At 42.2% G+C, this 24,974-nt stretch overlaps 1 protein-coding gene across 5 annotated transcripts in view; it reads left to right on the top strand.

The window, feature by feature from the left end:
• Positions 1 to 24,974, top strand: part of HIVEP2 (HIVEP zinc finger 2) — a 106,123-nt gene that overhangs the window by 36,952 nt on the left and 44,197 nt on the right. For 4 of the 5 annotated variants that reach the window (XM_010399982.3, XM_010399990.3, XM_010400017.3 and 1 more), the window contains one exon: positions 16,359 to 16,456. The exons of the other annotated variant lie outside the window; for it this stretch is intronic. The gene's annotated coding sequence lies outside the window, so the exon portion shown is untranslated. The remainder of the gene's footprint in view (positions 1 to 16,358; positions 16,457 to 24,974) is intronic. 5 annotated transcript variants of the gene reach the window in all.

The raw sequence follows: 24,974 nt of genomic DNA, 5'->3' as shown, positions 1-24,974 counted from the left end.
GAATACTGTATTTTAAATCCACAGTTGTGGAAACTGCCTTTTCTCAGGTATCAAAACCAGCACAGATGTTCTGTCACAGATGGAGAACTTGACCACCCCAGTCTGTCTTTATGGGTTGCTCAGACATCACTCAGAGGGATCTGTGGTAGGCATTGGCAGGGCTGGGACAGGTGGATGTTTGGTGGCACATGCCTTGCCCACACAGTGTGTGACTCCAGGCAGCTCAGCCAAAGACTCTCTCTGTAAGCATGAGGAGGCCACCAGCTTCTCCTGTGCTCCTGGACCTCCTCTGTGCTGGGAGCACAGGTGTGTCACATATATCAGGTGAAGGGTGTTACTTAAAAATCAAAGTATATGGGTCATGATTTCAGACCAGGCATATCAGAAGTAGCTTTTGTGTTTCTGCTACTGGAATTTAGTGTGGCCTCAACAGCCTCCAGATGTTCTGTGTTAGTGTTCAGGTAATCTTGGTGCTGATGTGGCTTCACTATGAGCAATCCCTAATGGAGGTGACATAAGTTTATGCAGGGAGGTAACACTCTTTGTTCGTGTTTGAGTGGAACTTCTCTGGAATTACAGGGAATATCCTGAAGAAGAGCGGTATTAAATTCCAGCTATCTCATTAATGTAAGTATTGATCTTGTATGTGGGATTTTCTTGAGGTATCTCTTGGGAGAACAATATTAAATTTGAAAGAACAAATGCCACTATAAAGCAGGGAGTTGTGCAAGGACATATTTGTAACTTCAAGCCTCATAAATTAAATTCCTGACTAGACTTGGTGCAAATATTTAAAATCCTCTTCAGCCCACAAAATCAAAGAGCCAAAGGGCAACCTCAATTCACAGGACTCTTCAGGAAGATGGAAAACCTCAAAGTCAAGCTGAAAGTGTATTTGAGAGGAGAAATCTAGGTACATTGGGTTTGGAGAGAGCCTAAGCGAGAGCTTTAGGTGCACATATGTATCTGCAAGGGCTGGAATGAGCAGGGCAAGATATTTTCATATGTTGCTGAAGAGAAAAGTGGGGGGGAAATACTGTGGTTAAGCTACAGCAGGGAGTACTTTGCTAGACAGTTCGATATTGGAAAGGGGTTACTACTATGCAACATTTAGGTCAGTGGAGCAAACTGCCACGGGAGAGTGTGGAGTCAGTCATGCCTCGACTAGCTAAGTGACTATTATAGGTGACCTAGGATGACCTGTTTAGAGGTGGCTTCCATCCCAAATGTTTCTGTGATTTTTATTTTCTTCAGATCCAACTCTTGTCAGATTGACTTGTTCTTCCAGTTGGTATGTGAATTATTACAGCCCTATTGGCAAAAAAGCCCTCTGCACTAAGAACAGCATGTAAGATAGAAATATGACCAATATTACTTTGCATTTATTGCAGATGTAACATGCCAGATAATTATTACATAAATTCAGTAGTGTGTTTGTGTTTATGGATAATCTCTGGAAATCGGTGTTAAAAATAAAATATCTTATAAATATTTAGGCTGTACTTAAAACATTTTGTTTTCTTCCTTAAAATTATGCTCTTTTTTTTTCACGGAAATGTCTCCATATTTTAAAGATAGGAAATGTATAAAATTTTAGAGAATAATCTCACATGGGAGGTGAGATACAATCTGTGTCCCCATGACCACGTGAACGACATCTCTCCTGCTACAAATGTCTGTCGTGGTGCGGGTTCCCAGGGAAGGGTTTAGAAGACCTCTAGATCAGGAAGCTGGTGCATGTGTGTGTACATATGTATGTGCATACGCTTAGGTAATAGTGTGAGAGTCTTACTCATAGTGACTGTAGTCAGTGGAATTTTTAATCGAAGACATGTTTTCTCTGTGCCAGGTTGTGTTTTCTTTCATGAAAGAAAACACACTACATTGTTCAAAAGCAGGCTCTATTGTTAAGTAATTAAAATTGGTGCGTGGGCAAAGATTCGCTTTCATCCACAGAAGCAACATGATGTATAGCTAATCACCCCTAGCAGGGAAGAGCATTACTCTTTGGTCTCAATCCAAGTTCCATTGACTTTTACGATATTTGGACGCAAGTTTTCTGATCATGTTGCTGTGATCATCTGCAAACCCACTGAGGACTTCATTGTTCGTTGCCAGGACTAGCTGTAATGAAATGGTATGAAAAGCATTGGAACATAGGTGCCAAAACCTACATCTGCAGTTCAAGTTAAGAATTTCTTTGACTTGTCAGAATGGAAGAAATGGAGTAGCCCCAGCAAAGTTAATTCTGACTCCATTATCCTCTTTTAATCACGTCGAAACTGCTGTAGGATTGGTGTATTAGTAAGCAATCCTTAGAGAAGCAGTGAGAAGTGCTTTACCCGTCCTAAGGTCATGCAAGGTTCAGCACGCTCTGCCTGGAGACTCTTCCTGGGATCTCATAATTCTTCTTGTCTCCCATGAAGTAGTCCTGACAGAAAAACATAGCTTCTTTTCTTTGAGTGCTTGCTCTTTTATCATGTAAGCAGTTTCTGGTGATCTCAAAGGTTCTAGAACAGTGCAATAGTGGTTTGGGACATAATTGACTGAATTTTAATATATCTGTTGTAACTTCCTGAATCAGAATTGATGGTTTTAATCTTTGAAAACACTCAAGTGGGAATTAGAATAATTCTTTGGAGATGTAGAACTCAGTAGGGATCTGTTTTGTCCTTTTTTTCTTACTTTATCACTTTTCTTAACCATTCATTGTATCTGAGTTTCTGAGTGATCACTATGGTTTATTGTGTCTTTTATTCTTCATGAGAAGCCTTTAGCTTTATTTCTTATGTTTCTTTGTAGTGGCATTATATTTTCCTGGTAGAAACTTTTTTGGGCCTAATGTGTTGAGTCTGTTACCAAAAGCATTTTTAAGTCCCGTGCACTTTTCTTGTCTCCTTTACTAGGGCAGTTTTTCCTTGGTTGGAGCTTCTACAGTCAGAGTGGCCTCTCACCAGGCTTCTGGTTTTACTAATTTTTGAGCAGGAGCCCTAATATAAAATTAAACCTTGAGGGTTTAAGGGGACAAGTCTTGGTGAAATTGCCACCTTACACTCCTTAGTCTTTTGCTTGCAGCTGCACCAAAGCTCAGCTGAATGCAGCACAGAAAGCAAAAGTAGCCTAAAAACCTGTTTTTCCATTTGTCTGGTTCCTGGGGAAACCAGGCCTCAAAGATACTGTATATTAATATGAAACATCCTCAGAAACCAGGTTTAGCTAATCCCTGCCAGTCTCTTTCAGTCAGCCAGTCTCTTTCTGCCATTTAGTGTTGTGGTATTCATTTGAGCTGGCACCTGGCTTTTGGAACACAGGCATCAAATTTAGTGGAGGCTCTGCTCACCTGCATTATCATTTGTGTTTCAAAGGTCAATATTTTTTTTCTTTAGAATATATTGCTTTTTAATGAGTCTTCTGTGTATAGTAAAAAAAAAAAAAAAGGCAATTTAGAGAGGGATTGGGTTAGTACACTATTTGGAATCTGTATTTTATTCTGCGTTTCTTGTCATGACTATCACAAAAGGATATTCAAGGGGGGTACTTTGTCGACAAAAACATTCATGAGCTCTGAAAATTCAGGATAAAGCCTGTGTGTCTGCTCTGAAGTAATGAATCTTCTCTCAAGTACCACATCATAGATAATCTTTACTTAATGCTTTAAATTCAGTAGCATGTCTGGTAAGCTTATTTCTTCAGCTAATACTTCAGTGATACAGCAAGTTAAACTTCCCGTCTTGGCTTTTTTATAACTGTTCATCTATGCTTCAGATCTCACATAGTGGACAGGAGTTGCAAGGGACTGCACAGGTTAAAGAAGACCCTCTGCCCATGGATCATCATTGCTTACAGACTGGAGATGCCTACCCCACCATCCTACTTGTCGGAAGTGCTGTTTCTTACTCCAGGCAAAGCTGTCTGGGTTGGCTTTGGCTGAAGGTCAGTGGAGGGCTCACACTGAATGAGGCAGGAAATGTGAGCCTTCAGCCAGCATGGAACAAGTGGGGACAGAAGGACCTTCAGCTTCCATAGCTAGAGGAAGATGTGCTGTCGTAGCTCTTAGCTAACAACAGTTTTCCTTTAAATGAGACGTGCTGGGGTAGCTTGGATAGCTACAAGCTTTTATATCATGTTTTCCTACATGATGCTGAGGAGAAATTCTTGAAACTTATATGGAAAAGTGTACCAGAACCTGTCTTGTAACTGTCCTTGCAGGAGCTTTCCACTGGCCTCCAAAGCCTAGTGTTTTATCTGAGGTTATTCTCCAGGCTGTTGATTACATTTTCAGAGCTGCAGCGTTCTCAGCGATGATTGCGTCAGGACTATCAGTTGTTATTTCCAGGTCCTCAATTTTCTTCTCAACCTCCCGCTGTTTTAATCCCAAACCTTCAAGCTTCTTGTCTATGGAAACCACAGTAGCCTGGAGTAAGTCCAGCCTTCCAGAAATAGGTACTGTATGTTTTGTAAAAAAATTAGGTAATACTGGGTGGCCAGTGACCACAGCTGTAGACATTGTCAAACCAAAGGGAGGTAAGCAGGTAAGACCTTTTAACAGGCTGAAAACCATGTATGAATATGCTGCCAGAATATGAATATGTAAACCAAGTATGAATATCCTTTGCTGGTCCTAATTTCTTCAAAGGCATGTTGAAGTCACTGCCCATTCACTTATGAAAATCACAGACAACAGTCTTAAAATCTTAAATCAGTTAAATGATTGGGATCAGTAGGTCATACCATGTAGGACACCTGGAAAATAACTTTTCACACGGCTCCTGAAAGCTTTCTAATAAAATTATTTTTAAAATACATCTTAAATGAGTTGTGGTTTTCATCATTTTGGTGAATTTGGTTGTTTTCTTAAACTGCCCACATAGTACCAGGCACTTGATTTGGCATAATTTTCCCCCGTGTCGCTGTACATCATGGTCCTCCCTTCTCCATCCTGGGAGAAAGCTGTGCCTGCAGCAGGCAGCAGCACCAAGCCCACTGTCTGCTTCCCCCTTTCTGTGGCTCTGGGTAAGGGTGCTTAGCCCAGGCTCAGCCTTGCTGGTGTGGGCAGGGCCAGGTGGGTGAGCCTTCTACAGAACAGGGGTGGAGCAGGAGCTGGGGTCACTCATAGGAGTCCTGGAAACTTCTTTTGCTTGTGGAAATACCAAAATCTTTATGATAAGGGCATGTGTGGTGAGATATTTTATCTCTGCATTTCTGCAAAAGCACATGAGAAGGTAAGATTCCCAGCAGGAGCAGAAGCCAGTATTGAAGTCTTTACAAAGGACTTCTTTCTCCAGTCAAATGAAGAACATGCCTATTTTACAGATTTTTGATGTCTCTACTGTCTTGGTCAAAGGTGTAAAGAGGCATGATCCGTGACTTGATCTCTGACACACACAAAAGCTCTCACTGTGGATACACTTAGAACAAACCTTTACTTTTACTGAAACAGTTTTAGTGTGTTGGATGAGGGAATAGGGACCTCAGGAAAAAGCTGTGCCAGCAAATAACATGATTTTGCCGGTACGAATGAAGGCTGTGCTGGGAACGCTGTCAGTACAGTGTGCTAGGACAGCTGCACCAGCAGAGCTATCCTATTCTGAATACAGCCTTGTCTTCTGTTCCAGTTTATCATGCATGATTTATCTTTCTGTCACCTCTTCAGAACCCTTGGCACCTCTCGCCATGAAAAGAAATTAAAACACAATACAGATGAGTCTGCTCTGTATTGGAGTCTTGACCTTTAATATATCAGGTTTTCATATTGCAGCTTTTCCAGCAAATAGGCTCTCCTACAAGAACAGAGGTGCTTTAGTGATCTGCAGAGGTCCTACCTTAGCCATGCTTCAGTTTTATTTGCTTCCACCTACAAACTCTCAAGCTGCCTGAAATGCCTTTGAGAGGAGATAAGGTTTTCAGATTGCCTGGGAGATCATAACCATGAACTCCAGCAGTCCAACAAGGCAAAAAAAATTATCATTAAAATCAGAGAAAACAGCCTGGCAACCCAAGTGTTAGAAAGATTGCTTAATGTTTTGTCCTGTTTTACCAGTTTAATTTTTATCAGCCTTTGGGGTTTATGTTTTTCCCCTTGGTGCTCTCATTACATTTTCCTTCCTTTATTAAAGAAAGTATTTGCACCTTACTCTGTGTCTGCATTCCTCCTGAACAGACTGGTAGATTGCTCCGAGAGCAGCTTTGCAGTCAGACTCTTTAGATCAATAAACCGTCTTAGTTAGTTGTTGAGTATACCAGATCTGAATTTTAAAGATTCACAGTCACACTTAAAATACTTGATGTAAATTTTAAGAGGCATCTGAAGAATTGCTCAACATTTCAGTCACAAAGCTTTGCCAGCGTTACCTTTTGACCAGATCACTGTTTGATTGGGTTTTGGTCTCATGTTTTTCTCTGCAACTATTCATGGTTGGTGTTCGTTTTTTTCTCCAAGAGACAGACAACTATGTCTTTAGAGAAACAAAACAACTGTGTCAACAGATGGGAGAGAAAATACTGTGTCTGAAATAGTGCTAGGAATAAACCATGTTAAAAATAGGTAGTCTTGCCACAACTATTTCTTTGGCCAATGTGGAAATCCTTCTTTCCCATACTTGCATGTTATCAAAACTATACTAAAATCCTGCTAGAAAAGCTGCCAAATAAACCTACAAAAACATTGCTACAACAATAACTACCCTTTTCCTGCCTAATTGTAACAGTCATGCTAGTAAAGGAGAAAGACTAAGGAAGTTGTGCTACCATGGGAGAGCTCTGAACAGTGCCAGGGACTGAGCCCTGGCCAGCAGCAGCTAAAACACAGCTTTTTCACTTGTGGCTATAGATTTTATTGATGTGACCTTCCTCTCCCCTCCCAACAGTACTAGGACAACACCAGAGGGTTGTCAGAATTTTGCCCTTTCTTAGAAGTGTTTCTTCATTCCTAGGCTTGGAGAAAAATAATTTTCCTGTCCCACAAAATATCTGGGGAAAACCCACAGCAGTTCAGCTAACAAGCTGGGGTTTTTTAATAAGAAAACTCTTTTCCTCTCCAAAACTGGAAAGCAAACTGAACTACTCTTAAATGTGACTGTTACCAGCAGAATTACAGCTGCAGTTTAGATTTTGCATTTCTGCTTTCCATCTGTTGTCTCACTTATTTTTGCTGTTTGTCTCCTTGCTTTCAATTGTCTCTTCCGTGTCTCAATTTATCCAATTTTTGTGGCTGACCAGCCAGTTCAGCATTATCACTGTCCTAATGGCTGTAAAGAGAGCAGAGAAGCCCTTCACTAAATTGAGTGTTTTTCCACAACACCTTTGTGCTTTGTTTGGTCCATTTTTGTTTGTGCTTGGTGCTCCATGTTGTGTCATCTGGGAAGAGAGAAGATGTTTGCATAATGTGTGTTTTTCTGGAGTTGTTTAATTTCTGAAAACATTTATACTCCACAGTTGGCAGCACCTTTGGGGCAGGGACAGATTGCGATCTCAAACAGAGAACAAGTCAGTGCATTGACAGCAGCTGGAGGAGCTGAAGAACAGGTAGAGCCTGGCCCTCAGTGCTCCCTTCCCACATTCCCCACAGCCTTTATCTATGGGAACTTGCTTGGGAGCTTGGCAGAAAGCAGCCTCCGGCAGCAGAGCATAATTTAGGGCAGCCCCATGGTGTTTGTAATTGATTCTGATATCTGCAAAGGTAGATAAGGCTCCTTCTACTGGGGCGAAGGGCAGAGGCAGGCAAATGGTGCAGCCTGCTGCTGGGCATAAATTCCCCATGACTAGTTCCAGCCCTGCTCTTTGCAAGAGGCTTTTCCTTTCCCACTTGTCTGCAGTCGAGGAATGCTCCTGGGGATCTGTGCTCGGCTGGAAGTTGTCTCTGTTAGATTAATGTTGCTTGCTAAGACTAAAGGTAATTTAAAGGAAAAGAATAGGTTTCAGATGATGTTAGAGGCTGTCCTGTTACTTCAGTCCATCAGGGGAAGAGCCACATTCCTTATCAAAGTAGTGTGTTTATTATCCCCACTCTTTCCTCGTTCCCCCATGAGAGAAATGTAAATGAAGAGTCGAAATGCCCATTATTTTTCACTCTTCTTCCAGTAGATAAGAAAAGCTCCCGATTCCCTCCATGAAAAGGCTCAGTGAGGCTCATCAGCAATTCTGGATGTACAGAATTTCCTATGGTACCTTCTTACGTCATTTTTTTGTATTGACTCCTGCCTATGTGATCCCTGCAATTCATGGGTAGTATGTGTGTATATATCTATATATATATATCTATCTGTGTCCACTCCAAGGATGTGTCCCGTGGCTTTTTTTAAAATTTGTTTTTGCTTAACTGATCTATGGATGAGTTAAAAAGACTAGTGCTTTACATGCATGAGTGACAGTTCGATTAACAGCTGAATTCTACCTTCTCCCAGCCTGATGAGTTCCAAAGGAAATCAAGGGAAGTTTTGAGCAACATCCTCACTCTGTGAAAAACCCATATTCGAAAAGGTGCACACTACATATTCACTTTTGACTTGAGCACATGCTTTGCTTTACTGAATTGACTTTACTGATTAGAGATGGAATTAAGCATATGCTTAAATGACTTGCTTAGCTGTGAATGAGGTTGCATAATTTCTCTGCTGGGGCTTTCCTCCCAAATCAGTGAGAGTAGGCTCAGGCTGCAGTGGCAGAGAGGTGATGTGGTTGTAATGGGAAGGATAAGCCAATTAAGTCTTATGCCCTTTGTATTGTAAAATGAGGTTTTGCTTTTTCATTACTGCCAGTTTCAAATTATAGTTGTGAGTTGTGGTCAAATGAGTATAGTTTCATGGGACAAGTTAAGCAAAATATTTTTGCTTCAGCTATAGGAATATATAGCTAAGACCACTTGTGTAGCTATGCCCAAGCTATCTGCTGTTGCGCCGCCTTGTTTTTCAAACTGTTTCATTCTTGTGTTGGACACAAAAATCATTAGAAAACATTCACTGGCAGCATTTAATAGCATATATTTAGAACCTGAAATAAAGAAGCCAGACATTGGTGATGCACCATAATCTATTAGTAATTTGTTTAACACCACTCCTGCACACATGCATGAGAATAAAATAGAAGTTATTCAAATAAAATTGATTTTTCAAAATAATCTTCAAATTTATGATTATGTAGGGTTTTTTTCTTTAAAACACCACCTAATTTTCTTTTTCTGAGAGTCAATGGTGATCACAGAACACAAAAAATTGCAAACAAGGAGGGGTTCAAGTTAGCTGTGGAGCCAAAAGTGTGATTCAGTAGCTGAAAATATCTCTGCGCTTCATGCATCAAACTCAAACACTGTGCTTTGGCAACGCCCCCTGGATTAGAAGTGGAGTTTGAGGTCATTCCTCCTCCAGCCTGCCATGTATGGATAGGGCCCACGCTCATGACAAATTACTGACTTGCTGAGCACACACCAAGAGCACAGTGACATCAGTGCAGAGGGATCTTGCCTGAGGACCTGAGAAGGACCAAAGACTTCACTGCTGCCTTTCTCTTGGTAGTCTTAAGGCATGGAGGGACTGGGAGGGAGGACACTTTAAACAGTCTTTCTCTAGATGTGGCAGTAACAAGGGGTAGTGAGATAGAGCGCTTGTTTCCCTGTGAAGAGGTCACATGAGGTCCAGCAGAAGTGCTATAAAAGTGTGTGCTCAGAGATGGTTTGGTGGCCTGTTCAGATTTTCAAGACAAATGATCAGCTGCCAGTGGTGGTGTTACACTGGGACTGCCAACCTGCAGCAACAGTTGTGTAATCCTGTGCTGTACAAGCTGTCTCTGCAACCGTCCGAGACTGATCTCAGCTTATCTGGTCTAAATTCAGAGTGCCTTGAGTGAAGTCTATACTTTTAATTAACACCAGACTCACTGAGCTGTTAGTTTTATGTTATAGGGAACCTTGGCTTAGATTTTGCAGGTAACAACCAAAACTCTGCAAACAGACCCTAAATCCTTAGATTATTTTCCCTGCTGACAAATTTCTGTTGCTCACAGGCATCCCACTTCCCTCCTGGTATCCTGCATGGCTGACTAGTCCAGCTTTTCAGGGACAAGTTAGCTGTCACCTACTGCTGAGATTGTCCAGCACTACTCTGCTGTTACTCTGCCATGGGCTTGATCTTGCAATGGCCTTTCCATGGAGATGGAGATAGTTTTGACAGCTCAAGTAATTGCCATGGTCTAGTGGGATATCTTCCATATTGCAAGGTGCCTGCTTAGTGGCCTTAATGGCCACTTAGTGTCTCTGCCTCAATTTCTTCATTGTGCACCTTGCTGTATTGGTTTTCCCCAATACATGGGTGTCATAGCAGGGTAGTAATTTCAAAGAGAGAATGGAAGCCAAGGCCCACTCCGTGTGGGAGGTTCCTCGTGATGATTTTGCCAAAGTCTGTTTGGATCCCATAGAGCATGAGCTTTACCTAGAATCCTATCTTGGGCTTGGCTGAGATCTGGTGTTTTCATTTTCCCTGCCCACTCTAGGAGGATCGCCAGATGTACTCCCATCTTCCTGCCAGCTGCCTGCACAAACAGCCCTCTTGGCAGCAGGAGGCTAGGCAAATGGGTTGAGCAATGTGTGTTTGAGGACACTGTGTCAATTGTCAGCTTGACCATTGTCTAAAAGCATCAAGCCTGGTTAGTGAGGGTGCTGGTCTCAGCTGGCAGTGTCTAAACCATTATTTGCAGTGAGGTTATGGACCTATACTTAGGGGGATGTACTCTTGCTAATTTAGCTCCTGGCTGAAGTGAAAAAAAGTAACCCAAAATCATAGTTCCAGTGGTGGCAGCAAAATAAGCTCCTGTGCAGATTGGGCTCTGAAGATAGAGGAGATAACGTAGAGAGGCTCCCAAGAAGAAATTATGTTCCTGGTTTTAATAAAGTGAATCACCTATGTGTAAAGTAAACAGAGTTCACAGGAGATGTTCCTTTTAGTTAAATTTTGTTTGTGTTGCAGAGCCTGAGAGGCAATAAAACCACCTCCAGTAACACACATGCATTAGTAAATAAGTCTATTTTTATTTATATAATATGTATACTATACACATATGGATTTATACATATATTTATGTATATAAACACATATGTACGCACATAAATTTATGCATGTACAAATTTGAACAAACTGAAATTCTACAAAGATTTCTTGGTGCTCTTTGCATTGAGATCTGCAACATGGTGTTAGCAGGATACCAAAATGAAGAAAAGCTGTCTATAAACCAAATTTAAATGGGCTATCACACTCCTATTGAGAAAATCGTGGAAAACAAAAAAGCATATATACTGAAAAATAAAGCAGGCTTCAAATCTCTTGCTGTTTTAGTAATGAAGACAAAAATGTTTACAGCGTAGAGACATTTGATTCAAAAACTAAATTATATACCTTTTACTTTGGAAGTAGTTCAAGATTTGATCCATTAATTTCATCAAACTGATTATAGAAAACATATTTCTGCAGTATCAGGAGCTGTCAAAATGACCTGGAATTAAGAGGGCAAAGGTAGAGTTGCTTTAAGTATTTTAATTCATCTGTTCAAAGATGATTTGTGTGAACACATTAAGAATACCAGTAAACTAATGGGAATAATTTTCTTCCACTTTTTCCAAATTCAATTGCATATGGTATGATTGCATTTGATCATGGCATGAACATCATTTCACAGATGATTGTCTTCTGGCATTGATTATATGAAGTCAATTTAAAGTATGACATTGCTTTTACCTTCCTCATGTCAGAATACTTTTTTGCTTCTAGTCTTAGCTGCCGTAGCTATCAAATTGTGTGTATAATAAATTGTGTTTTGTTTAGAGAGCGATAACTGTAAAATATTGCCCATTTGGAGAAAAAGTGCTGCGATTGAGATTGATGCCTGAAGCTTAATGCATCATAGCTGCAATCAAGCAAATTTTAGACTTCTTATTTCTCCCATTACAGACGATAATTCACAGAGTTCTATGGACCGTCTGTGTCTGAGAAGGAGAAAAGGAGTACAAAGAGAAAAATTGGAAAATTAAAAAATTAAAATATTAGAAAATCCACACGGACTGGCTTCACACTCTAACATATTACAGTACAAAAGCTTTTATGGTCAATTGATTGCATTAAGTAAGAAAACATCTATAAAGAGAGAACTCATGCAAGATGGTTTGGAGTGGGAGATATGCATATAGCCCCACTGTTCTGGGTTACCAGCCATGAATTCAAGTTGTTTGTTGATGCACTGCAGAAGTGTGCACATTTTTCTACCCATATTGCCTGGCTCTTCTTTAGTACAAATTATTCTGTATAATCCTGGAATCTTGCTGCAGTTTAAGGGTACCTTACAGACCTGGTCAAAGTGAGGCTTTAGGTAAATTCCCAAACCATGGTAAGTTACATACAGTCTGTGCTGGAATGCTATCTGCTGCCAGCCAGTTAAGGAGTAACACAGGCATGGCTTTATTTGCCCTTTGTACTCTTGAAGCAATTTCACCTGTTTACTGTACTATTTCAGAATCTTTGAATAATTAGCAGTAAAATATTATCCAGTTGCTTTCCTAAAATTTTAGTTTCTGATTAAAATACACGTGAGATTTCTGACTTTTTTTGCTTTGGAAGGTGCACAGGAATTTCCCTGTCAACCCCCTACCCTCAACTGACCTTACAGTGTCACTTTAACAAATATATAAGAAGTAATATAAAGCAAAGTTTTTATTCTTGATCCATGAAATTAATTAATTCTTATGGTCAAATGATGCTGCTGTCTCTGTTACATTTTTGTTTCACCACTGAAGGTGTAGTTTTACGACTAGAAAATGATTACAGAGGTTGCCAAGGCTGCTAGCAGTGTTCCAAAAGCAGATGGTGTAAGAGTCATTATCAGAGCACTTCTGCCTGTGTTTCCAGGTCCCGTGTAAAAGGCTATTCCCTGAGAGTCTGAGATACAAAGTTCAAATTGAAAAAAACTCTTCCAAGCAGTGAGACATGCTGTGATTTTCATACTCTCATTTCCCTTCTGATGAGCTTGTCTGTTCATAGTCCCAATGGCTGGCAAACAACTGCAGAAGATTAGGAGAGTCATGACCAGGTATGACCAAATAGAATCACAGAATCATTCAGGTTGGAAGTCCAGCTGTTAAACCAGCACTGCCAAGTCCACAACCAGGCCTTGTCCCCAAGTGCCACATCTGCATGTCTTTTAGATGCTTCCAGGGATGGTGACTCAACCACTGCCCTGGGCACCCTGTTCAATGCTCAACAGCTCTTTCCATAAAGAAGTTTTTCCTATATCCAATCTAAACCTCCTCTGATGCAACTTGAGGTCATTTCCGTTTCTCCAATCATTTGTTAGTTTTAAGAAGAGAGCTAGCAATTCTAGAAAAACCAGAAATACTAGAAAATGCTCAGCAGTGGTGGTTGCATTGCTATCTGTCTTTGGTGGGCAGGCACTGGAGGCATGCTCCTTTGCTGCTGCGAAGGAACAAAGGATTGCTCAAATTTTTACTGATGCAGTGATAAAAACAAATTAGAAGTTCCTGGTTTTACTATCAAAACAATAACTCTGGGAGCTTTACGTAGGCAGCAAAATCCTGTTTGATGACACATGCATTGTCTGGGCTTGTTAGAGACTCTGCAGGTTGGCTGTTCCTTCAGACCACGTCCTGTTTGCTAGAACCAGTGCTGCTGTGAGATGTAGGTTAGTAAGGAGATGCACTAGTACTGCCAGGACAAAACCCTACTGTCCTTAACCAGGTCTCACTTTGGATAATATTTTGCCTCCTTGTAAGTAATGATGAAGCTTCTAGAAAATCAGAAACTGATCCAGCCTGCCCTGAATGGATCAGAGGCTAGAGTGTTCTTTGAGGCACCATGTTGAAGACAGTGAGATTACCAGAGCAAGAGGGAAGATATTGGATCCCATCAGTTTTGAGCTAAAATAAAGGAGAGGAAAATGGAATATAGTGTTCCTCGTGGATTCAATTTAAACACTCTCTATGAAGCTGGAGCAGCAGAAGTGTGATTTTGTTCCATAAATGATGTCTTTCACTTATGGCTTTATTCTCTTTTTATTAAAGTCTCCTCTGCTTCTGCCAGGGTGCTACAGAGAGGATTGAGTGCAAATGAGAATAAAGACCCTTGTCTTTAGCTTGCAGATTGGATAAACAAGTTCATGATGCATATTAGTGAAAAATAACTGTGCAAGTGTAGCCATCACTAAAACCAGTTAGACCTATGGAAGCACAGAGCGATCTGCTTTAGGGCTGGAAGGTATCCATGCCACACCAGGGAGAGGATGCTACAATCCAGAGCACCCCTAGGTCCTACTGAAGGATGGGAGAATAAGGACTCACGCCTTCTTTATTGCTTTGCTTTGCTTTTTTCGCTGGGGCATTTTTCAGGTCAATTGTAAAATTAGCAATTGAAATGCTGGCCCTGCTGAATGCAGAGTTTTGCCCTTGAGTAGAGCCATGCCAAGGTTTCACCAACAGATTAAAACCATATTGGGCCCTATCTGTTCAAAGGTTCAAAAGTGGTTCCTGGCTTCACACCCAGATCATTTCCTAGAAAGCTGTAGGTTGGTGTGATAAAGCGCCAGGGGCTGCAGCCAGAGCATATGTTATTTTATATACTCAGATGCTTGTATAGACTGCTGTTGACATTGCTGGTCAGTAACACATTATCATTTGCTATTTGTTTCTGTTGCTGGTAGCAAACACTGCAGGGAAAAAAAGCATAAGCATATCCATTCTATTGCCAGCTGGTTCCAGGCCTGCTTTACCTTTTGGCTTTTGGCACCCTGTTTCCACCAGCTCACATTTGTGCTCTGCTAGCAGTGGAAGTGCCATGTGTCACCTACCCCACAGAGGACAGGCTTTCCCTCTGTAATGGGCAGTGTGGGCAGCCGTTGCACTCACTGGAAGCAGAGGGAAGCTTGCTGTTGGATTCAGGGTATGGTATGGTCAGGCCACAGGCACAAATCTGCAAGTTCGGTGTGCTAAGTTTGAGATTCTCCTGTCCAAGTTCTCTGGCATGCTCCTCTGCCATGACTTGTGTAAACCCTTGAAGAGCACATACCTTCTTCTGCTGTGGTGACCTGATCACCTGAGATGGTAGTCAGCCAGGGCCCAGTGACACAGCCAGGGCAAAAGAGCAGGAGAAAGGGCAACATGAGCTGCTCTTCTTGCTGGGACCCTGTGCACCCCTAGGGTGCTTCTCCCTGTGCAGGGCACATCCACCTGGGATGCTCACACTTGTTGCCTATCCCTGTCACATCACCTGGAATCTCATATGTGGGCATTCAAGGACGCAGGGAAGCCTGAAAGGAAGTGCCCTGAGCAAAATGCATGCTCTGGTTGTCTGTGTGTTCACACCAGTCTTCACAAAACCAGAACAGCCAGGCCCATTGGAGTATGTTGTCTCTAGGAGCTCACTGAAGGTTTGTTGCCTCAGTATTAACAAAGTGGGCGTTTTCAGTCAGCTCCACTGTGTACAAATTAGATGTGAGTCTCCAATTCCTGGTGCCTTGTCTGTATGCCCCAGTTAAGGGTATTTGATAACCCACTCCCTGCAGGTGTAAACAGGGCAGCCTGTGGCTGTCTAGCGTGTCTAACACATTAATGAACAAATCTCCTGGTGCTCTGTGCCTCGGATGCACATACACTCCTGCAACATGCCTACAGCAGGACTTTTGTATGCAGAGAGCACTTTCTTTGTGGTCTTTCCCAGAGTGCCATCACATGTAAAGAGAGATGTAAGGATTATGACTGTTTTTCACTGTGTAGGCTAATAACCTATTTTCTAAAACACACTAGCATCATATGGAAAAGGGAATTCCTAGAGATGATCTCACTTTTAAAGCACAGTGCTAAAACGGGAAAGAAGCAGGATGAAAGACATCATGTCGCTCTGGTTCAATAACAGGAAAGTATTTGCATTTAATTAAAAAATATGTACTCTTAAGTTAGGATTTGGGCATGATATTTTCAAAATTAGACAGAAATTAGGCAGAACACTTGGAATGACAAGGTGTAAATGTAAAGAGACTACAAAGACACTTCATGCTTTGTGTTTAGGCTGCTTTTTGTATAAATCATGTTTGAAAATACATCATTGTATGTACCTAGTGGCCTTGTATGTCTGTTGTTTTCACTTTGACATATATTAGTTGATGCGTATTCTAGGCCACAGCGAGTTGGAAACCACAGGAGAGCTACTGATTGCTGGTGCCACATTGCTCTGAAGGTAGCAAGAAGGACTGTGACTGAATCTCTGAAGTTCTTACGTGTATTGATGTAGCCAACACCATAATGTCAGTTAGGTTATAAAATCAAACAGCAGGCTGAATTGATCACAAATCTTGAATATTTGTTTTCCAAACAGGTGGAAGAGAGAGTCAACAGCCATATTTGCTGGAGTGGTGAACCAAATTGCTTTGACTGGAACCATTACTCACTTGCACCTTTGATGGCAGCAGCCAGGTAGGAGAGTGAAGGAAGGGCGTTTTTGTGTGAGCTGAGGGACGGGGTCTGAGAGCATAGTTTTTCATTCTCAAAAGGCTTCATGTGGAAGTCACCCACATTTATATTCTGATTAAGTGTCCTTTTGTTACAACTGAATGCCACTCTCGCTGAAATCAGAGACATTTCTCTTTTGGGGCAGGTTTTTATTCATTTGGAAGTGATGTTACTTTGTCCACATACTTGGTTTGCCACTTTCCCTTCTCTTACACAGTTCTTGTATCAAGTATCCAGGGAGCCCACTTCTTGAACTAAACAAACAGAAAACTGTGCTTGTAAAAATATAAGAAGATATCGTGGGTGAGGTTTTTATATCTGAAATGTCTGGGGATTTTTATTTACTTCGTCTTAAAATATAAGTTGGTGATTTCTGCTTGACAGTCTTTCCATTTCAAGTGCACCATGGACAATACTGTTCAAGGTTTAATTTTTCCTCTGGGTCTTGAACACTTGGGCACATTGAATCTGCAGTTATGAAAATGCTGATGTTGTTGTACGCAATAAAACCCAAGATAGCTTAAAGTTAGTGGATCCCCAACAGAGGTCTTACTGTGGCATCAGATAGTTCAGAAGACAATTTATCTTGTCAAGAAAAGGTCAATTTTCAGCTACTGATTGCAGCTCCATGTTTATTTGGGTTGGTAGTCACAAGTTGGTCAGTTTTCACACTGACAGTCTCAAAAACGATGCCTGTCTGCAGTACACACAGTTACTTTTGTTGCTGTAGGAGACCTGAAGCACTGAGAAGCTCCTCTTCTCTCATCTTCTCTGTACAGGCACATCCTTGATGGTCAGAGAATTGTTAGCCCTTAGAATTTAATAAGACTAGCTTGAAAGAGTGAAAGGTTAAGAAACCTTTAAGAAACCTAAGGGTTTGATCTCTCTCACTGACTTTCTTTTTTTTTATTACTATTATCCAATATTTATTTTCAGCCATAGGAGCTAGGTATATAAGGAAGACACTGGAGATTCTCATGTGATATTATGAGCACAGGAGAAGGTGTTCAAAGAAAACACAGAACATATTTTGAGGTAGCCCCACCAGATTTTTCAGAATTATGTGTTAGACCTATATTTCAGAAACAGTCTTGGACCTATGTTTTATTCTATCTATGAATTCAGTGAAAGAAGGGGTTAAATTGAGAAGGACAATCCCTTGAACTTTGCACAACCCTGGAACTTATCCCAAATATTCTGCAGTCCAGGATGGTGCTATATAGGACATCTCTTCTTATGGATCCCTCTCGAGGTCCCTGCAATGGAAGTTGTGGATATCTGCGTTGTTCTCTTTCCCCTCTGCAGTCTCTGGGGCAACTGAGATGCTTCCGCGCAGCCTGGGATCAAAGCTGGGTGGGTGAGAGGGTGTGAACTGATGGCTGTCAGCAGGGCTGTTACCCCCGCCAGAGGTCCTGTGGAATTTCTGTTTAAAGTTCAGCAGGAAAATAAACTGTCCTCATGCACCCCTGAGCTCTGTTGCCAGTTTGGAAAGCATTAACAGCGTGTGAAATTTATAAGGAGCAGTAATGGAACACTGCTGCGGTATGGAAACCTGGCCATGTCCTGACTCACCAGGAAGGGTTTAAGTGGAAAACTGAGAACTTTGGTACACAAGAGTATGGCGGCCATCCTCTGAAATGGAGTTTTAGCATACATTTTTCAGGTTTTGTTAGCGTGTAACTCAACGGCACTTGTGTGCATTGGGCCCTTACTGCTGTGGCTCTTGTACACTGAGAACTCTCCACGATAATGTGTCAGCCGAGTAATGGCACACTTCACTTTTTGTTTGGAACAATTGAATTTTAGAGTAGTTGCTCTCAATTAACGTAGTTCTAACCAGTGTTATTGTAACTATGATGATATGTACCATTACCTTGTGTGCTAAGGATATTAAAGCAAGCGCTTAATACTGGTAGGGTAGTAAATATGCTGTGCGAGCTGGTAAAAGGCTCCCATTAAGAAATGGAACCCTATTACTGCCCACTTTACAGGTGAAAGCTTGCAGTCTGATTCCACCACTAGGAATGGTGTGGCACATTTCCTCCAAGGACCAGAGCATGCAATACTGCCAAACTAGCAGTCCCAACCGTCCTTCAGGGAATGTTTCCTGCAGCTGAGCAAGATTGCACAAGCTGTGGTGTGGAGGACTAGCTGTTTTATTCTGTCTGAGAATCCTTTGAAGATACTGGTCCTGGTTCTCTACTGCCTGAAACCTTTTGCTATTTATACCTGGGTAAAGTGAATGCCGAGCGAGCATAAAATGCCACTACTGTAGTGCTAAAGGAGCTGTTACCCACTTTGCCCAAATATAAATGACTATGCAAAGGGTGAAGCAAGTTCAAGTTCTCTGATTTTGCTGTGACATTGCCCCTAGATCCTGCTGCTCATTGCTGACAGTGTGAATAGAAGGAGGGTGAATCTTCCTGTAGGTTTGAGCTCAAGATGTGCAAACTCGGGGAAGTGAGAGCACTTGCTTCTGGTCCTGCTAGTAGCCAGAGAGAGGCAAACCACGTTTCTTCTTTCACGTCCCGGAGGCGGCCGAGCAGGGTGGCTGGACAGCAGATCCATTCGTCAGTTCCCTGACAGCCCGTGGCGGGGCGGGGGGGTGGCGGAATGAGACACGAGAACGTCCAGAGGAGGCAGAAATGGGCACTACGCTCTGCAGCCTCACAGCTGCCGGGCACGAAGGGCCGCGCTGGCGGGGCAGCGGGCGCGGCGGCTCCGGCGCTGCGGCGGCTGCGGCGGCTCCGGCGGGGGCGGGCGGGATGGGGAAGGAAAAGCCCGCGCCTGGCGCAGCTGCCGCCTGCCAGCCCTCGTCCCCTCGGGCAGCTCCGGCACCCTTCTGCTGGCGGCGGGCTGCGCCTGCGGGGAGGCGCAGTTTGTCTTCTGTTTATTTCAGTGTCCCCACCCCCCCCCCCCCAAAAAAAACAAAACCAGCCCCGAAAGCCATAAAAATCAGCGCTTGTTTAATGAAATCTAGCAACTTCATTTTCCCCCACGCAGAATATGTGGCCCGTGCAGCCGCAGATGGCAGTGCACTGACATCCCGCCTATTGGAAGGACACGGTCCTTGAAATCCTCTGGCACCGCGAGCTACTGCTTTCAAACTAGAGCAGAGACAGATAAGGATATCGTGAAGGAGAAATTTGGCGTTGTGTATTATAAGACCAAATCCTCAAAAGACCTGCGTACTTTTGGCAGTATTTCATATCTTGTAAATAGAACCCATATATATTCATGCGTATTTTAAGCAGAATATAGTGTACTGCAATTTCTGCCATCTAAGCAGATATCTTGGTAGAGTAATTTAAAAACAGAGCTGTTTTTTTTCATAGCCAGCACTGCACCGATTAAATAACAAGGCCACCATCCTGTGTTAGGCATCCTGGCCCAGGGGCTCCCAGGTGTCCATATACCTGCTGAAGGCAGTGCAGGAGTTCAGGAGTTGACCCAGCACGGGGTGAGGGCATCACTGGCTGGCTCTCTCTGAGCAGAGCTGTGTGGGGATGGTGTGCTGCAATGCACACTGCTGTGCAAGAGACACTTCTAAAAAGCAAGACATACAAATAGTCTTGGAATACGGGCAGCAGGAAGGATTCTTTATAATACCTGGATAAACCACTATATGTTTCATTTCTTTATAATTCTGCAAGTAACCTACTTTTTGCTGGGGGTAGGGGGTCATAACAGCACGAACACTGAACCACTGAACCCCTCATTTGATGGCATTAATTTTACGTAACTTCCAAGACATGTATATACCGATTTGCATCTGTATTTCCCTCTGTCTAAAAATATCTTAAGGTTATAGATTCAAGGCTTACAGCTTCAATTAAGACATGAGTGAACAATTGCAATTTTAAATCTGCCAGTGACATATATGCAGAATTATTGTTACATACCATGCTGTAGTAACCCTGAATTATTTCAAAATATAAGCAAGACACTATACTACGTCAGTCTTTAAAAGCAATCCTATGAACCTTGCTGTGTTCTTATCAAAATTTGAAGAATTTGCATTTTTGAAAAATTACAGTCCAGTGCCCTGTGCAAATCTGTGTGAGTGGAGTCTCTTGCTCACTGACACTTCGCTAAAAAGTTCTGAGACTGCAAAGTTTCAGCCAGTTGGGAAGCTCAGATCCACACTAGCAGTTACTTCCAGATGGCTGCACTTTGATTTGGTACTAAGCCTTCTAGCATCTCAGCCTTTGCATGTTTGGGATGGTGATGTGTACTGTTCCACTTGTTTTTGCCAGAAAATGTACAGGGCATTGTATGATAAGTTTTGACACATGGTATAGCTCAAAGAAGAGGTGAGAAAGAGAGTGTGGGGAGAGAGAAGGGACAAGGAAAAGACAAGGAGAGGAAAAGAAAGGAGTAAGAAAATGCAGCAAGAGAAGTTTATGTCAGTGTAATGAATTCAGCCTGACTGGCAAATACAATCTGACTGCAAGTTGTGAATTTCATTGAATTTGATCCAAGAAAGACACAGCTGAGCAATCTGCAGGAAGCAATCTTTTCCTAGAAGTATTCAGCTCCAAACTATACAAATTCTTTCACTGGTCATAAAATGTCTGTCTGCTACTGAACCTGTGCAATCAGGTATTTTTGAAGAGAAAGTATTGTACTGAAACAGTCAACTAAAGAATAACAAAAAAATTCACTAAATGTAGAGTTTTGAAAGAAGAAAACCTATATAATTTGAAGTTGGCCAATGAAGCCCTAGTGATAAGGACAGTTAATCATTCTGGTGCAGCTGTTTCCTGACATTTCTGCAAAATGTTGTGGAAAAATTAATGAAGGTTCGTTCAGTAATGGTTTCAAGCTTGGCTAGTGGAAAATATGACAGTATTTCCATCGTCAATTAAGAACAAGCAAGGCCTTTTTTTTTCCGTAGGGGAAGTGGTATGCAGTTTGTACTGCACAGGAAACTGTAGACTTGAGAGCAGCTGTGTGATAGTAACAGGTATGCAGAGAATATGGAGAAGGGCCCAGGCCCTCTTCCCTTATCACATGTGCTTCAGTGTAGTAGAAGTAGCTCTGTTATATACTGGAAATACAGGATACTTACACTATCTACCATGTGGGGTATTCCTTTGAGTGTCTGGCTCTGAAAATAAATGCCCTTCTTGTCACTTCAGTCACAAAGCTTGCATTAATAAGGTTTTTATTGCAATTTTATTACCGTGATGTCAGAAAAGACTAATTCCTTCAGGTGGAGAGACAGAAGATTTTTTTGCTCATCTCTGAAATTCAAGTTACTTGCAATTTGACCTCAGCCTGTCTGGTTGTCGCAGCCGTGCAGCATGCCTTGGTGAGCACATCTGGTTGCTGTGCTGCCTGGGTGTGGAGCAGCAGTAGAGCTAGAGGGGAACTCACTGGCCTCGTGTGCAGTACAGACAGGGGCTGTGTGTTTGAACTCAGTGTCATGCGTGTGTATGTGGTGTTGCAGATAGCCAAGAAGTGTGTGGAAACACGAGCATGGCCAGGGGGTGCATTCCTGTTGCAGAGCAGCATAGCTGAAGGTCACTGTAGCAGCTGAGCAGTGGCTGTTGCCCACTCCTTCACCTTGTGGCCTGCAGCCCCTGGCAGGCAGCCAGCTGCTGACAGCCGCCTCCAATGGCACCTTGGGGCTCCTGATCCTGCCAAAGCTCCATTGTGCGTGAGCTCCTCCGGCCCAACTCAGTTGGGGGTATGCTGGATCCTCTCTGCACTTGAATAGGCTGTATGGGACAGAAGGTAGTTGGGAAAGAGACAGTTTCACTCTTGAGAATAAATTGTGAAGACCAGTCCTATACAGTCAGTAGAATTAACTTTTTTACTCAGAGGGTTCTAAATTTTATTTTGTGTTAAAAATGCATTAGTGTGAAATGTCCAGGTCTGGTACAGAAACATTGTAAATCACTGCAAATGTTTAGGTAAATGATTTAGGTGCTCAGTACCTTTCTAGTACCTTTCTGGACTGCGAGGTTTTGTACAAGCCTGCTTCCTGTAATAGCTTTTTTCTTCCTCTGATTTTCTGAGATACTTTGAGCCCTACCATAAACACGATTACTAGCCTGTTTACACAGTATGATGATTCATGCTGAAGTGGTGGATAGAAGATGCACTATAATGAATGGTGTATGCTTTCCTAATATTGCTCTGTAAAGGAGACATTTACTCAATGTTCCTCCTGCAAATTTAGAAGACCCTTAGCAAACTCACTAAAAATGTTTTTGTTGCTCTCTGTAATGGTAGCTGTAGAGTGTGTAGTTCTTATTGACAGGTTTAAGCCAGTGTAAAACAATTAATAATGATAGAGTTATATCCATTCACATAAGCACATAAAAGTCAGCCCCAAGTTTTCTCTCCCTGATGCAGTCCACTGTGAGAAGCTTCATTTAAGATTCTCCCGAGCCTGCAATCCCTAGTGCTGGTAAACCTGTTGCTGGAGTCAGTGACAGCTTTACCAGTATCAGAGTTATCAGAGCATTTGAGACAGCTCATATAAGAGCCTCTAGTTAGTCTTGATTTGGGACATTAAAAGATGAATCCTTCAAGCACCCCACCTGTAACCACGTGCATGCTGCCACTGCAGCCAGTATACTTCATGCCTGCAGTGAGATTGCTGTGTGCTGCAGGGTGTGCTTGGGAGTAAGGGAAAGATGAGGGCTTTGCTTTTGTAGTTTATCTGATGTGGGAAATCTGAGGGTGCTGGGTCAAACATGAGCTGCTTTTAAACTTCTCAGCATGAGGGCTGTGCCTACAGCTGCTTAGGAATTTCCCATAAAAACAATTTGTCAATTGAAAGCGGAATTTCCACAAGAACAAGTTTTCCACTGGAAAATTTCCATATTGCTATTTTTATTTTTTTGTTTTCCCATGGAAATCTCCAAATGAAATACTTCCCTTTAAGTCACTTTACTCCATGAAGAAGACCTTTGATTAGCTGATCTGAGCTAAAATGGTTTCAGCTGCCATTAAGTTGCATCTGCCTATTATGTCTCTCATCTCATGATGAATGGCAGTACAAGAATTTTATGCTTAAGAAGTTCCTGTGGGCAGATCACCTTGACAGTCTTCATGTCCCACACTGTGTTGTAGTCACTTGTGTGAAAAAGATTACTAACTACTGAAAAAGCAATGTCAAAGTGAAACAGGTTCTACAATAGAGACAATACAAACCCTGGGGAACCAGAGAAGCCTTGTCCATTTGTGAGCTTATATATTTGCTGTTTAAACTCAGTTTCCCAAAATTTTGTGTGTATTATACAGGTTATTTAAGATGTCTATGGGGGTTGTAAAACTGTTGGACTCCATTTGAGATTAATGGGGAATAAAAAGTATGTTAAAGTCATTGTAAAATTGACTAAGATTACACAATCAAGGTGAAGGACTTCCACTCATCTTGTTTTAATGCCTGGCCTGACAGCCCCTACCGAGGGGAGCTGGGTAATAGCTGAGACATTACTGTGGGTGACTGGACACCTGGTGCTGAGCATATGGGAGGGGAGAGGAATGCTGCTGACACCAAGGTGTTCATCGTATCACACAGTGACCTCTCATGGGTGAACATTAACTTTTACTTTTTAAACCAACTGTTTGAATAATACCAATATTTGTAGTAGGTTCTGAGTTCTCCTTATGGTACTGTGCCTTCAGACTTCTATCAATCTTTTTCTCTGTCTTGCTATCTCTCATCAGTTCTTCTTGCTGTTCTCATTGACACATGGAGCAAGTTCTAGTCACAGCACTAAAACTTTGGTTATATTGCACGGTGACCAGCTGGCAGTTTTGGTGGTCATGACTGATGGCACGCACAGAGTACTAGCCCCTGTTGTCCCTGAGGGAAATTTCCCTCAGGAGGAAATGGGCTGTACCAGAAAGTGGGCTGTGTGACAGCTGCTGCACCAGAGGAAGCTCACTATCAACGTGAGGCTGAAGGCAGGTGCAAGTTTTTTCACCTGGTGCACACAGGAAGCAGCATGGCCAGTGTCTGACTTTCCTTCAGGCAGCTTCCCCTGGGCTTCTCAGAAAGGCACGGGAGTTGTGGTTAAATATTACAATCTAACCTTTTACTTGCTTACAGACTGACCAGGAGCTAAGTAACTTTAAGCCATTAGCTCCATTTTAGGTGTCTCTTCCACTGGATGAAGGGCAGTTGACTCTCAATCATATCTTGCAAACAAATGACTCAGAGTGAAAATCCTGGGCTACCTTTACCTACAGCAGAGCATGGTGCCAGCACATCTGATGCATCCTCCTCTGTCCCTTGTTCTACCCCTCTCACAGGATTCTTTTGAGTTCCCATTCCCCCTTACTCTGTCACTGGTTTGTTCTGACCCTCATAATTTTCACTGGGTAGCCTGAATTAGATTTCTGAATGCTTGATCTGAACCTTCTTCCTTCTGGGAGGATAGGACTGACAGCTTGTGGAGAACTTGCTTGACCCTATGAAATCAGGAAGGATTTTTTAGAGCTGCCTTAGTCATTAATCCTG

Source organism: Corvus cornix, chromosome 3, assembly GCF_000738735.6.
Source record: "Corvus cornix cornix isolate S_Up_H32 chromosome 3, ASM73873v5, whole genome shotgun sequence".
Taxonomy (NCBI): Eukaryota; Metazoa; Chordata; class Aves; order Passeriformes; family Corvidae; genus Corvus; species Corvus cornix.
Note: the sequence above shows the minus strand (reverse complement) of the source record. Positions and strands in the feature narration are given on the sequence as shown.